We start from the raw sequence: 13,962 nt of genomic DNA on the forward strand, positions 1-13,962 counted from the left end.
GGTTTTTTCTACACTGCAAGCTTTGATTGCTGTCTAGTCGAGTTTTATTTCCCTTAACCAATCCCTCCTAAAGATTGGATCCACAGTCTGATTAATAATAAGTACAGTTTATCTACAAAAAGTTGTTAAGGGTCATAAAATCTTTGTAAAATATACAACACAAAGCTGCCCCTGTATCCAGTTCCATTGATATTGATCTTCCTTCAATATCAATTGATACAATACGTTTATCATTATTGTAATCAGACAGTTTATAAATTTCATTGCAGATGTCGTGATGGTTCAAAAATCACCTTTAAGCCGTTAGTCCCCAGGTTAAGTGTTGGAGAGGGCTTCTTAGCCCTAACTTCGCCTGGTAAAATAAGACATCTTTACTTCATTTTACGGACAACCGAGCCGGAAAGGGCAGCAGTAAAAAGACACTTTGAATTTATAATTAATACAAGTCACGGGACGATTAAATATTTTATAACATTTAACGTAGAGCCAAAAACTTGGTAAAAAGTAAATGGACATAAATATATAATTTAGCACATATTTAGTGACCCTCTTCCTTTTTCAGGGGGGACGGCTCTCAACGATTCAGAAGAAAATCTTAAATTCAAAGATAGGTTGATATATACACAGTAAATTAAAGGTCTTTATTAGTAGAATACAATGCCTCAAACAGCCAATTTACGTAATAATTGCAAATTTAAGCAATCTTTAAACGGCTGCCATTTCCAGTTGTTATTACCGTGTTATTACAAGCCAAAAGGCAATAAATGTTGTATGGTCTCGCTATGCTACCCCTGTATTTATCGCTATAAACAACACACCTGAAGTTGTGTATACTGAATGTGTATTAGGAAATATGGCTACTTTCTTGATAACGTAACAATGCATTGCTTATACAAAGTTATGTAAGTTCATTGTAGGAATTCAGATATCTAGTTTTATTTTTACTTTCTCTTTCTGTGAATATATCTATTAAACATGGCCAATTATAAACTATCCTTGCAGATTCAGTTTAGGAAGTTTTGCACCGTCCAGTCAACTCTCTCAGTCAAATAACATCTAACAGGTATTTTCCGGACATTTGCCATCATTCAATGATACAAAAAAATCAGTAACACTACGTTTCGAGATCTGCAATCTGACCTCTTCTTCAGGTAAATAACTAACCTAACACATAATTACAAACGATGTTAAAATAAAGAAATCATACCAGAGCGTTGTGACACGCGTAAATCAGAAATCACAACTACCATGTTGTGTGTCAACCTCACTAAGTCTAAAACATGCACTTAATAAAAAAAAACAAAGCACAACACTACACGAAACGTAGTGTTACGGTTCTTTTATTCTTATATAAGACAATAAGATATATTATATAAGGCAATAAAAGATTTGAAATTCTCTTGCAAACTGGGACAAGTTATTTGAAGATAACTTGAAGGTAATTAGGTAGTTACCTCTAAGAAGTTTTTGTTCTTTTTCCATACTGATATGATTAAATTCTTCATTCATTACGAAATTGTAATAAAAATTAATAAAAAAACTAAGCACAACACTGATTATTAAAACTGAACTACAGAATACAGGTCACAATAGGTCTGCATTCGCCGACCTACCATCTATGACCTACCTATGGCTTGTTTATTTTAACCTACTTTGTAATTATGTCTTAGGTTAGTTATTTACCTGAAGAAGAGATCAGATTGAAGATCTCGAAACGTAGTGTTACTGATTTTTTGTATCACTGACCGATGGCAAATGTCCGGAAAATCCCATTTCATTCACAATCCTTTCATTGTCAAAAATAAAGTTATAAACACAGAACCATCTAACAGTACGTCGATCGAAAATAAATTACACTTATGTACTTAATTGTAATTTCTGTAAAGGTTTTGTAACGCAAGAGCATGGCAAAACCCCAGACCATGTGCCCTGAAATAAACCTTATTATATCACACTTAAAAGTTTAAATATAACACATTACAAATTTAAAGTGTCAATTTACAAAAGCAAAACTAATACTGGAGGGTATTGTAAGCACAAGTAAGGTTAAGGCCAAAATTAAAATAATAGAAGAATATTGGTATCGATACCAGATGAAATTTATTCATTAATCGATGAGAGTAAAATAGATTATGAATTAAATTACAGATGTAGGACATATTACAACGTAACTTAGTGTATCGTACGTTTTGAAATGGCCATTTTGAATATCCTGTCACTCCGAAAACAAAGTGAAGGCTATTGAACTAAGTGCAATGATAGGCTTACTTAACTTTTTGTCCTATGTAAAAAATAATTTTTTCATATAGTTCATGTTCGTTTATCAAATGTTTTAATTACAAATTATGAATTCTATAATAATAACACTGAAGATCACAGCTTTAGGTTCTCAGTGCACTATTACGTATTTTTAATTCCAAGTAAATTTAAATTACTAGTAAATAATTTATTACACGACAAAGACTATAAGAATTATGAACATATCACTTTTTTGTAAATGCTGTCTGGTCTAGACCAACAATGTTTTAGAACTTCGAAGGATTTACGATAAATTTTAATTATTATTGTACTTGTGTGCGGCCAAATCGAATAATAACTGCAGTTTTTAAATTTTGAAATTCGCGTTTTTAGTAAAAACTAGGAAGGTTTTTTGCATTTAAATTTTTCTGTCAGATTTATAGTGTACAAGATCTCAATTATTGCTGAATGATTAAAAAAATAATAATAAAAAAAAATTAAAAAAATTACGCATCGTGTTTCTTAGCTTTCTGGATATGGTGGCTGCTGCGCTGCGCCGTCACAACCTACTATAGGCTAATCCCGCAACACTGGCCAGTAGCTATATCACGGTCTCAGCCGCACGACTTCCGGTTGGATAGTATCAGAGGTAAAAGTACTGTATAATGTATTTTATACTTTTACTGTTTAAGATTTTTCCGTAGAAACATTGTTAAATGCAGTTAAACTCTAGATATCTCGGTCTCACTCTAAGGAGGTGCCAACAGATGTTAACCCGAAGCTGCGTATTTATAGACGAAATGTTGATATTTATCACATTTTTGCATGATATTCATATATACTGACTCTACAAGCTGCCTACTTTCTGATAATTTCACACTGTCATCTCCACATAATTTCAAGCCACACTGAGCACTGTTTAATTATATCTGTCGTTGATTGGATAAACAATAGTCAACCACTTTTATAACTCGCTTGTTTTGTTAGCAGTTTTGATTAAACGTTCAAGTTTTCAACAAAGATATGGTTGTTTTATGGATTCCAACCCAGTCTTAGCCACTCTATAGGTAGTTGATCTGCATTCAAAGTATTATATTTTTCTTTTTGAGAGCATTAGGCAGATTTCATCGTTGTTGGACATTGGGGAGTTTAAAACAAAAATAGAAATTTTCTAGGACTGCAACAAATTTTCAACCCCTATGGTTGATATTTATTAAAAATCTTATATTTGTCTATTGTGAACATTGACACGTGTGTGTCAAATTTAATCTTTTTAGGACACCGAGAAGGGTAGAAACTAAATAGAAATCTTGTAGGGGTTGCAATCTTATTTCAACAGTTATAGATGTTTGATCGTCATGTAAATGCTTTATTTTTTCTTATTTAAGTCATGATGCATTCATGTCCCAAATATCAAGTTTGAGTAATAGGATAATAGGTTTGAGATGGGGGTAAACTCTTCCAATATCTCTCTATACATAAAGGGAATAGAAAAACAAGGAAAACAAAGATTTATAAACTAATTCTGGAGTTTCTAAAATTAATTGCAGTAAATGTGAAAAATATTAGATAGGTCAGACAAGACCAAGTTACCAATTAAGATTAAAAGAACACATACATCCTTAAAAATTAATTAACATGACAACAATGAAATGAACTTCTTCAGAGCATCTAGTTATCAAAATTATTGATATTGAGGAAAAAAAAGGTGAAAAATTATATTCTAAAGCAGAAACAGAGAGACAGTATTTTAAATAATATGCAAATTAGTAAACAAATCAATGAAATTTCCTATTTTAAAAGCACAACCATCAAACGTTTAAGACTTTGTCACGGAAAACTGATCATTTAGTGTATTAAAGAAAAAAATAACACGCGTAGGCTTCGATATTTTTATTGCATGATTATTTATTTGTAATGATGTACACGAAAAGATAATTTCATCAAGGGTGGCGGTAATATCAGACTGAGAGGAATGGCTTAATTAGATTAGTAGATGTTTTGCAAAGGGCTGTTTAATTTTTTTATCATTTAGCGTTCATAAAAGTGACAGCGCTCGGTTCTGATAAGTGCTGTTATAACCTTTTTACCTACGTCACGAACTTTATTGGGTGAACAACGCGCCACTCTTATTTCGTAACTTTTCTACGCTGACATTTCGATTCATCGCCCCTCCAAACTGAGCAGGTTTCAAATTGCTTTAGATTATCCATACGATTAGAAACAAACAAAAACTTAGTATTAGTGCACTTTGTTGTAAAGTTATAAAAAATATAACATTCAATGAACCAGAGCAAATTTAGCTCTACATAGTGATTTAATATGCAATCATATATACAGGCTCTACATAAAGTCCGGAAACAGAATTTTATTTTTTGAACAATTGCAGATAGAGCAACGAAAATTTAAATCTAAATACTTTACTTTTAAAAGCAAATATACATCTTTTTATCATACTGGGCACGGTCCACAAGGAGTTTGAAGAAAATCTTAAATATAAGTACGATAATGATATGCACATCAAATTTAAGGTCTTTATTACTTTAAATTCTACTATTTCATTATATTAATAATTCATTTTCGAACAATTAATAATCGTCATAAAATTAAAAATACGCCAACGTTGAGATATACAGCGTGACCAGATATACAGTGTTAAATTATAAAACAGGTTGGTTTACTTTCGAAATTAAAAATTAAATTAAATTAAAATTTACACTTAATAATTTTAAAATATACCTGAATTAAGTATGTCTATACAGACAATAGTCCTTTCCTCATTATTGATGATTTACATATACTACAATGATGAAAAAATAGCTGATCGTTATAACATTTTAATTAATGTATAATGCAAACCAGATTATGATTTGAAATAATAGAATAAAAATTCATGCTTAAAAAGCACAAGGTTATTCGCTAAGTTCGTAATAACAGTTATCTCAAGATGTATTGTCCCACATTCCTTCAGCCCAATACCGTTCTTTGTCCCCTCGATACCGGATTGTTCAACAACATTCCTGCAGTCCAGGGTACCGGAACCGTATCAACTATATTGGACAATATTAAACAATGAGGTTTACTCGACTTAGTGTTGGTGTTTAATATACTTTAACCTGACAAAAATGGTGATTTAGATGTAAGAAATGTAATTAAATTAGGAATGAAGAGTGGGAAGGGGAAATACTAGGAGTAAGGTTCTGTACAGATTTAAATACTTTATATAAACGACTGGTAGGCTACAGGGAGTAGCAGCTTCAGTTTTGTAGACATAATTTTTCGAAACTAATACATATTAGTTAATCTTTTTTAGTTATTCGTGTATATGTTCGAAAGAGGGGGTAAGAAAAGGAAATTATTGCCGGCCGTGACGAGTCAGACAGGCAGTTTGCTCATGCCTAAGTTACTACCATATGTTAGCTCTTTTGAGAAGTTCCCTACGTATTTATATATAAATAATTATATTTTGTTTCTATTGTTCGTTACAAATATACATTTATTTCGTTTTATTCTTAAAGTTTGTCGTCTCATGTTAAGCTCTCAATTATCTAAGACAGATCTTTAAATATCGCCAGTAAAGTTTTGTATAGAATCTACAATGTTGCGGAAATAAAAGAATGCAGCATCATTAGAAAAAAAACACTAAAGTGGCTCGTTTAGTAGGTCATTTATAAAAACTAGGGAAAAGGTTCCAGAGAGAGAGCAGAGCCCTGCGGCACTCCTGCTTTTTACACTTAGGTGTGACCTCATGTATTCTTCCGCTTTCACTTATTGGCTTCTGTCCGCATGAAAGCTATAAAACCGTTTTATAGATACCCCTCCAATATTTCTAAGCAACATATTAGGTTTACTAAAACAACCGCTATTGTAAAACCTTCAAAATGTGTTTTTCGCTAAATTAAACCTATTGTGTATCTGGTTTGCAACGATCGAAAGAACATCATCGGTTGTTTTTCCTTTTGTAAACTCTTTATAAAACAAGTAAACATTTTATGTTGTAGGTATTTAAGAAATCTGCTATTAATGAGGTATTCTGTCATCTCCGAGAAGACACTGAAAAGGCTTATGAGTCTTATATTACTAAATTGCACCATATCCTTTTGACCTCAAAATCGGTAATGTTTAGAGGAAGCCATATACCAAGTTTGTAGTCTCTAGGACAATTCTATCAAGAGTTATTACTGAACGACAACTAGACGAACGGGCGCATAGCAACACAAACTCCTGTAGGGTCCTTAATAATGGTTACCCACCCACGTTTGATGCAGTGCGTTAAGCTCAAATCACGCCCCCAAAGTGTTGTAGCTCTTGAATCCATCACTATTAGCGTATTTATGTGATCTCACAGTGAATAATCACTAATGAAGCGTTGTAGTCTTAGTGGTTAATCACTATTGACGTAGTTCTGCAATCTTAAAGTGCTTAACCATTGTTAATATTGTTGCAGTTAGTCACTGTTGTTGATTTCATGTATCCTCTTCATTAATTAAATTAAAGTTCTGCTATAATCTCGAAGGGAAGAGATCTAGTGAGCTAGAGTATACACGGTTGGGTTTAGTGAAATTAGGAAATGAACTTTTTAGTTGACATTTTTATAAATTTCGCTTCCGTTTCTGCCTATTTTTCTGTAATAAAAAAAATATTACCATTTAATATACTATTTTTGGGATGCACCAGAGATTGCTTTAATCCATGAAGGTGACCTAATAACATTTGTTTTTAATAAATGTTGTGTTATATTTACTTGATTTTCTTCTTGAGTAAATAACTTTTGCTATAAGTTCGTTCTCATCATAAGGTCTGTCATAATTGCTGGGCGTTAGCTAAGTCTATTGTTTTAAAGGGTGGAAATATTTTCTGTACGTATGTCCGAACGGTATCTCAGGAGCGAACTTATAGATTTGCAACTCTGTTCGAAGTTTTATTTCGGTGCTTGATGATGGTGCATGATTTGGCTGAGCGTTACCGAACATTTTTCCATTAGTCTTACGGTTAACCCTGATGGCAGCGAAACATCACATAGTAAATAGATTCGTAAAAAACAGAGTGCCATCGTGTTACATTTTAACATGTTATGAAGTAACACTTGTAGACTAATGAAATTAGTTATAGACTTGAAATCGCGCAGCGAAGCTTTTTATTCGACACGTGGTGGGCTTTTCTTATAACCTGTTATGAAATAGATTTTAAAACTACGATTCCACGATTAAAAACCATTAATAGTGAGAGAGCGTACATTGTAAGGGAGCGTATTAGCTTCTACGCACATCACAGGTGTAATTGAGTTGGCGATATTTCATCAGTGTATTACTTAACCAATACTCCTTTCTGGGAAAGCTTTCAGAGCTATTGTATTGGTATAATTTTTTTGATATAATTTCTCATTAAAGCATAAGTGAAACCATACCAATGCAATTTTGTCACTACCTACAGATTGCATTGAGGTAGTTTAAATTCGATCCCACCACTTCCAGGCTAAGCTATTTAGTTCAGATTGGATAGAAATCGTATAGAATGCAATGGACATTGTGCAGTCACCTAAGTGATATCTGTATTAAAATCCGTACACACTTTTTGCAATGATCAAAGCGTAGATTTTGCAAATTCAGGGGGTTGCTAAAACCGTGGGACAATCTGTACGATGATTGCACTTAGTGTGTTTATGGTATAATTTTTATATATGGGTTCAGTCTTCTTCTAATGGTGGTAACATTTGTAAACATTTCGACTTGGATATTATTCTTTCTTATTGTTATAGAAGTTTACTTTGTATCTTTGCGCTTTAGAAGATAACATTTTAATTACTTCAAATAATCGAGGTTTTCTGGAGAGAATAAAAAATTATTTTAGTAAAGAAGGGTCTAGCAATAGTAAATTTATTGTACACATCAAATTTTTGACTTCTTATTGTGTAAAGTGCACGAAATTGTTTGCAATCCGATAATTATTTATTTTTACAAATCCAATAAAATTATAGAAGGTAAATATCGTGTATTAATTAAATCGCGTGTTAATTGTATTGTGTAAAACGGTGACCTTTAATGATAACAAATTAATGAACAATTGAAGATGGGTAAATAAGGTTTTCAAAATTGTACTTTGTCGTATTTAACGAAGTCCATCGTCCGGTATGGTCTAGTGGCTAGGATACCTGGCTCTCACCCAGGAGGCTCGGGTTCGATTCCCGGTACCGGAATATACTTTTTGCGCCTATGTTATAAATTTGTGATTGTAATAATCACACACTTCTGGAAACTCCACGGTAACAGTCCCAACGGTTTTAGAAGTTTTTATAATTTTTTAATTCTTCGAGAGCAGAAATATTAAATTCAAACCGTCCAATAAAAATTCTTATTATAGATTGAATGTAAATTTAATAAAATATAATTATACTAAAATTTATAAATAAGTAAACGGAAATGTGCTCTCAACTAATTTGACCTCTTGATATTTATTATTAGCTTATTTTAACCAGTGTAAGTATCAGTTTTAATTTATACAGTATATCATAAAATCCTTTAAATCTTAAAACATAAAAGAATTCTAATTGTAATTTTAGAAAAAATAAGTTTCGTGATTTTATCGACTGTATTGTAAGTAGAGAACAACAGGAAGTTCTTTATATCTAGTTTGTTTCCGGACATAGCGGTTACCTCTAGTAATTTCCGAGAAGGAATTAATTCTGAGAATTTCCTATGCTTCTTCTCAAGCTATTGTAAGATACCAGGTACAGTACAACTGGTATGTAGATACATATAAGTTAACTAAATAGCAACATACTAAAACGTTGTTGAAACCCATTTTAGAAATGTATAGTTAATAATAAATGTGTAATAATAATAATGTAAAAAAATAAAGTGTCTTCAAAATTGTTTAATCGGTTACTATGATTTTTTTCTAGATTCAAACAAAATTGTAGAATCGTTTCCAGAAATCTTATCTAGCTTCTATTGTAAAGTTGATAGCAATATATACATATATAAATAACTATATGTTAGTTTGGTTATTTAAACACATCTTCAATAAGAATAGAAAAGAATAGAAGAAAAGAACATAAAAATTCTCTATATTTCGTCTTAAACATTTTCAAGAGATATACAGTAGGTAAATAAGCAAATATATCAACAAAAAATAATAAACAAAAGTCCCGGCGGAGCAAGTACTTTTTGCGATTCAATGTTTATTGAAATTAAATTAGACATATATATATATATGTCTAGATGTATAATGAAGGGAAATCAGTTGACGGTTATGCTATAAAGTAATTTAGAAAACAATAAAATCCCTTCTTATGACTGATTAGTTGGAAATAAATACAAAATATGGATAAAATCTGTAAATAATGTCTTGAAATTACATGAGTATAATGAAAAAAATTTATCGATATGGTTCCACGGTCACGCATGTCAACAGCCAGGCATTTCCCGGGAATCTGTCGAACCTATTTATCACCAGAAAGCGCCACATTGTACGTAAAATGCTGGACTTTCATAAATGTCTGTCTGTCCTTCTCATCGATTTATAGTTCTGCCATTCCAATGTGAGTGTACCAAAGTTATATACTGTTATCGACATGTATGTCATGTGTTAACATACGTTCAACACATTTTAACGTTGGATGTCTGCGGTATTTTCACGACCGGAAGTCCGACAATGCATGGTCGCAGCATATATAACTTATAATATATTGCGTACTGGGAGTCAGAATCCGTTGAAGGGAAATTCAGAAAAAATAGAAGAAAATGCGGGTTAAATGTGTAATTCATGACAAATATAAAGTGGGTAATAGAAGAAACGACCAAAAAACTTGTGAATTTATAATACATTTTTTCTACTTTAATTAGCACACAATCTAATTTTACTTAAAATTCATAGAGAGGATTTTCACTAATAAAGCAGTCAGTTATGTGCCTCATTAGTTCTAGTGTGAACCAAAATGGAAGGTTGCGGAAGGGTTAAGAGCATCACAAGAGCAACTTTTTCCCGTGGGAATTTTTGTAGTTTTACACACTTGCAACCAACAGATCGAGACGTAAGAAACAGGGCAATACTGACTATTTGGTTAAAGTGGCTACTGCTTTTCATTTTCTCTCTTTATTTGACATTGATATAATTGGATTTTCAGTGTCTGGTATTTCAATTTAGTCGGCATATCTCCAACTGTTCTTTTATGCCTAACTTTGAGGTTAAACGTAAGAAAGGGCCTTGTGGCCCTAGTTTCGCCTCTGTACTCATGTACTAATAAAGAAATTATGACTATGACTTTGATGAGTTCCTATAGAATAAAGACGGGCAGTGAATCTAAGGAAGTAAATCTTACGGAGAGACTGTACCAGACTAACCGTATACCCATTGATGAGGTCGAAAGATGATTTAAACCTGTGCTCCCTCCGTCCCTCACAGTGCATCAGATTCCTCTCCGATACTGTCGAAGCAAAGCTACAAAATTTATTTTTATTTTTTATTTTCTACACCTCAAATTAAACAAATTTAAAGTATACAATTTAGTCATTTTAGTTATCAGGCTAAAATTAAAATCAAAATTTTTATGAATTTTCTATAGTATTTGTAATAGTTCTATTAAGGAGGTATGAATTTAATACGTCAGATTTTCCTGTCAAAAATCATTTGTACAACCTAAAAAGAAATAAAACTGGGACCTCAATTCATCGGAGTTGATTCCTTCAATAATAGTTTAAATCTCATTACTTAGCAACGACTCATGCATTAAATTAACCATTTAAACCAAAAATTGAACAGCCAAAAAACGCAATGAAACATTAAATTACTATTAAAAGACAAATATGTCTAGAAAGAATACTGTCATAGAAAATAAGTTTCGTTTAGTGAAAAATAATCTGAACAATGTCAAAAAAACGTTAAGTGGAATTCGGAAACGCCTGAGAAAATTAAAAAAAGATATTACAATGAACTCAAGATTGCTGGACGAATTTGTGGCCCCAGCTAGTGAACGAAAGAAATGGTTGTCAACAGTACGTAATAAAGGGACACTAGAAGGAGAGACAACGTCGAAATTAAATTAGGAATATATTTCCACGAAATAGGAACAAATAAAATTATTGTACAAGAGTCTAAGTTTCGAGTCTGCTCATTTGTGTTCCACTAAAATCGCATTCTCATTTGTGGACTTTTAATAACTGTCAATCAAATTTTATTCGGTTTTAAATTAGGTTCTTTTTATATTTCCAGGGAGTAATGTTTTTTTTTTTGTAATTGATGTTAATATTTTTTACTAAATTCTATATTTTTATAAATAAAAACGTCATGTCACTCCCTGAAGCTATAACTTTTACATATGTACACAATAGCCATTTTTCATTTGGGCCTGAGAAAATTACTTATATTGCTTACTTTAATTACCCGTAATTTCACGTGAAATGATTAAACATTTCCCTCTTTTCTGTATTCAGGAAATATTTTTTTAAGTACCAAAGAATTGAACATACAAATATTTACCCATCGATTGCACGAACTTAAGAGGTAAATGTGAGATCGATTATACAGCCTCGTGGTCCAAATATTAGCGTATCCTCACCTATGCCTTAATGTTTTATTTAAAATTGTGAATAAAAAAACAATAAAATATAAGAAAACAGCGTATGTATAAACATTTGTCAATAAAAATGTTAGTAACTCGCTAAAAGATATAATTAAGAATCTAAGTCACATTACGACCTCTGTTATAATTTTCAGAGAGTCTCCAACCGAGATCAAAGACTGAAAGTTTACAGTTTTTGTTACGCCTCCCCACACAGGTTGAAATTTTTTTTCAAACAGAAATATAAAAATATAGGGAATATTTTATACTCAATATTTTTCTGGACTAAAAATATTCCAAGAATAACCAATTTATGGACACCTCATAATTTGGATTCTCCAAAGGGTAAATTTCAGTATCAGTTATTTTTATATACTTTTTACTATAACCTTAAAGTTCTTTACGCTGTTATTCATAATAATTAACAATATTAACACTGTAATTACGTACAGTAGTACAACATTGTCGTTAAAAATTGTTTATTTTGCAATTTATAAAACTGCCGGAATTGGAGAGGATGCTAAAACATACAGCCCAATACATGATTGTGTCCCTAAGGTTATGTTTACATGTAGAACATAAAAAAATACTTGAAAACCAATGAAATTACATTTTGTAGCGTTTTCATTTTCGGAACTCTTTTACTCTTTGTCTTTTACTATGGAGGTATTTTAGCTAAAAAGGCACTTATTAACGAGTATTTTTTTCCTTGTTTAGGGATTTAAGGACACACAAGCTTACACAAAGCTAAACCTTCTATAATCTGCAAGTGTTGTGTATGCATGTGAATTCTCTAATAATTCTGCAATAACTTATTCACTCAGCTTTATCAGCTATCATCAGTAATATATTTTAAATCAACTTATTGCAAATGAAAATGTCAACTAATAATTAAAAAGATATCTTTCTTGCGGAAATGTTCCGCCACGAAAAATGTAAAAATACAGAAGCATTATACGAGTATATGTGAATTGAAATGTTTATTTTCCTCAGGTGTCAACACTTACGCAAGACATAAAGTTAGGCACACAATAAATAGTAAAATATATTTAAAAAATAATCAAAGAGTGCTGATTGACAACATCATCTAACTTAACAATATAAAAAGATTAAGACCATAAGTATAAACCGGTTTAAGAGCTAAAAGTTTATTTGAGGAAAATAACTAAATGTGTATAAATCATTTTGGTATATTTAAATTTATTTCACATAATTACTTGGAAGGATGATTTTTATATGAATTAGGTTTTATATAATAATTATATTGATACTTGTCATACTTAGCAATTGTACATTTTTGGCGGTTGAATTTTCAAGAAAGGCGCTATGTGAACAATAGTGGTAAGTGCCGTATCTATTTGTATAAAATATGGCTCAAGTACAAAGGAAGCAAACAAAGGTTGGAAAATAAAGTACTTACTAAATAGGTTGATATACAAGATTTGTTTTAACTTTTTTGTAGTAAATTATAAAATAAATAAAACTAAGCAACATAAAAGACACACTGTAGATATAAAAAAACGTATTACGCATTACAGTTTTGTTTGTTTGATTATGGCTTTATTATGACCTCATGTTTACTAGACCAACATAAAAGTTTATAAACTTTTATAATTTTCTGTGTGGTAGAGAATCATCTTCGTGAGATCTTCTTTCTTTAAACTTTTTATTTCTTTTGTTGTTTTGAGCTTCAGAATACATTTAAAGTTTCCTGTAGTGATTTCTTTTTATAAAATCCTACTTTAATCCAAGATTTACTAAACGGTTTCCTTACACTTACTTTACCTGGGGTTTTTTTTTTTTTTTTTTCTATTGAACTTTAAAAACTTCCAGCTCTTTAGTATTAACACTCCGCATGCCCTTAGTATATTCCTTAAGCGCCAAGCCGTTTTCCCCAGTGTTGCAACCTTTCTTTCTAAAATCTGTAAAAAGTAGTTTTATACTGTAAACCTAACTGTATTTGGTATCATTTTCTTCACAATTAACAGTATATTACAATAATAAGTTACTTGGAAAATTATTTGATTTTTTTACGGTTATTGGGGAATTTTATTTTTCCAATAAAAAACGGGGAGGGTTGTGCCTTGAAAATATTGTTCAGTATATCAATTTCAAATTCCATGATACCCTAAAATTCACAAATTGTAGTCTATTTTCAGAAAGTG

At 31.3% G+C, this 13,962-nt stretch overlaps 1 protein-coding gene and 1 non-coding gene across 2 annotated transcripts in view; both read left to right on the forward strand.

Moving 5' to 3' along the window:
• The window catches only part of LOC124367847 (RNA binding protein fox-1 homolog 3), a 608,215-nt gene that overhangs the window by 300,974 nt on the left and 293,279 nt on the right, over window positions 1-13,962 (forward strand).
• Trnae-cuc lies at window positions 8,363-8,434 on the forward strand. The gene has a single exon. It is a non-coding gene; the product is annotated as a tRNA-Glu (tRNA).

This window comes from Homalodisca vitripennis, chromosome 8 (genome assembly GCF_021130785.1).
Source record: "Homalodisca vitripennis isolate AUS2020 chromosome 8, UT_GWSS_2.1, whole genome shotgun sequence".
In the NCBI taxonomy this organism is placed as follows: Eukaryota; Metazoa; Arthropoda; class Insecta; order Hemiptera; family Cicadellidae; genus Homalodisca; species Homalodisca vitripennis.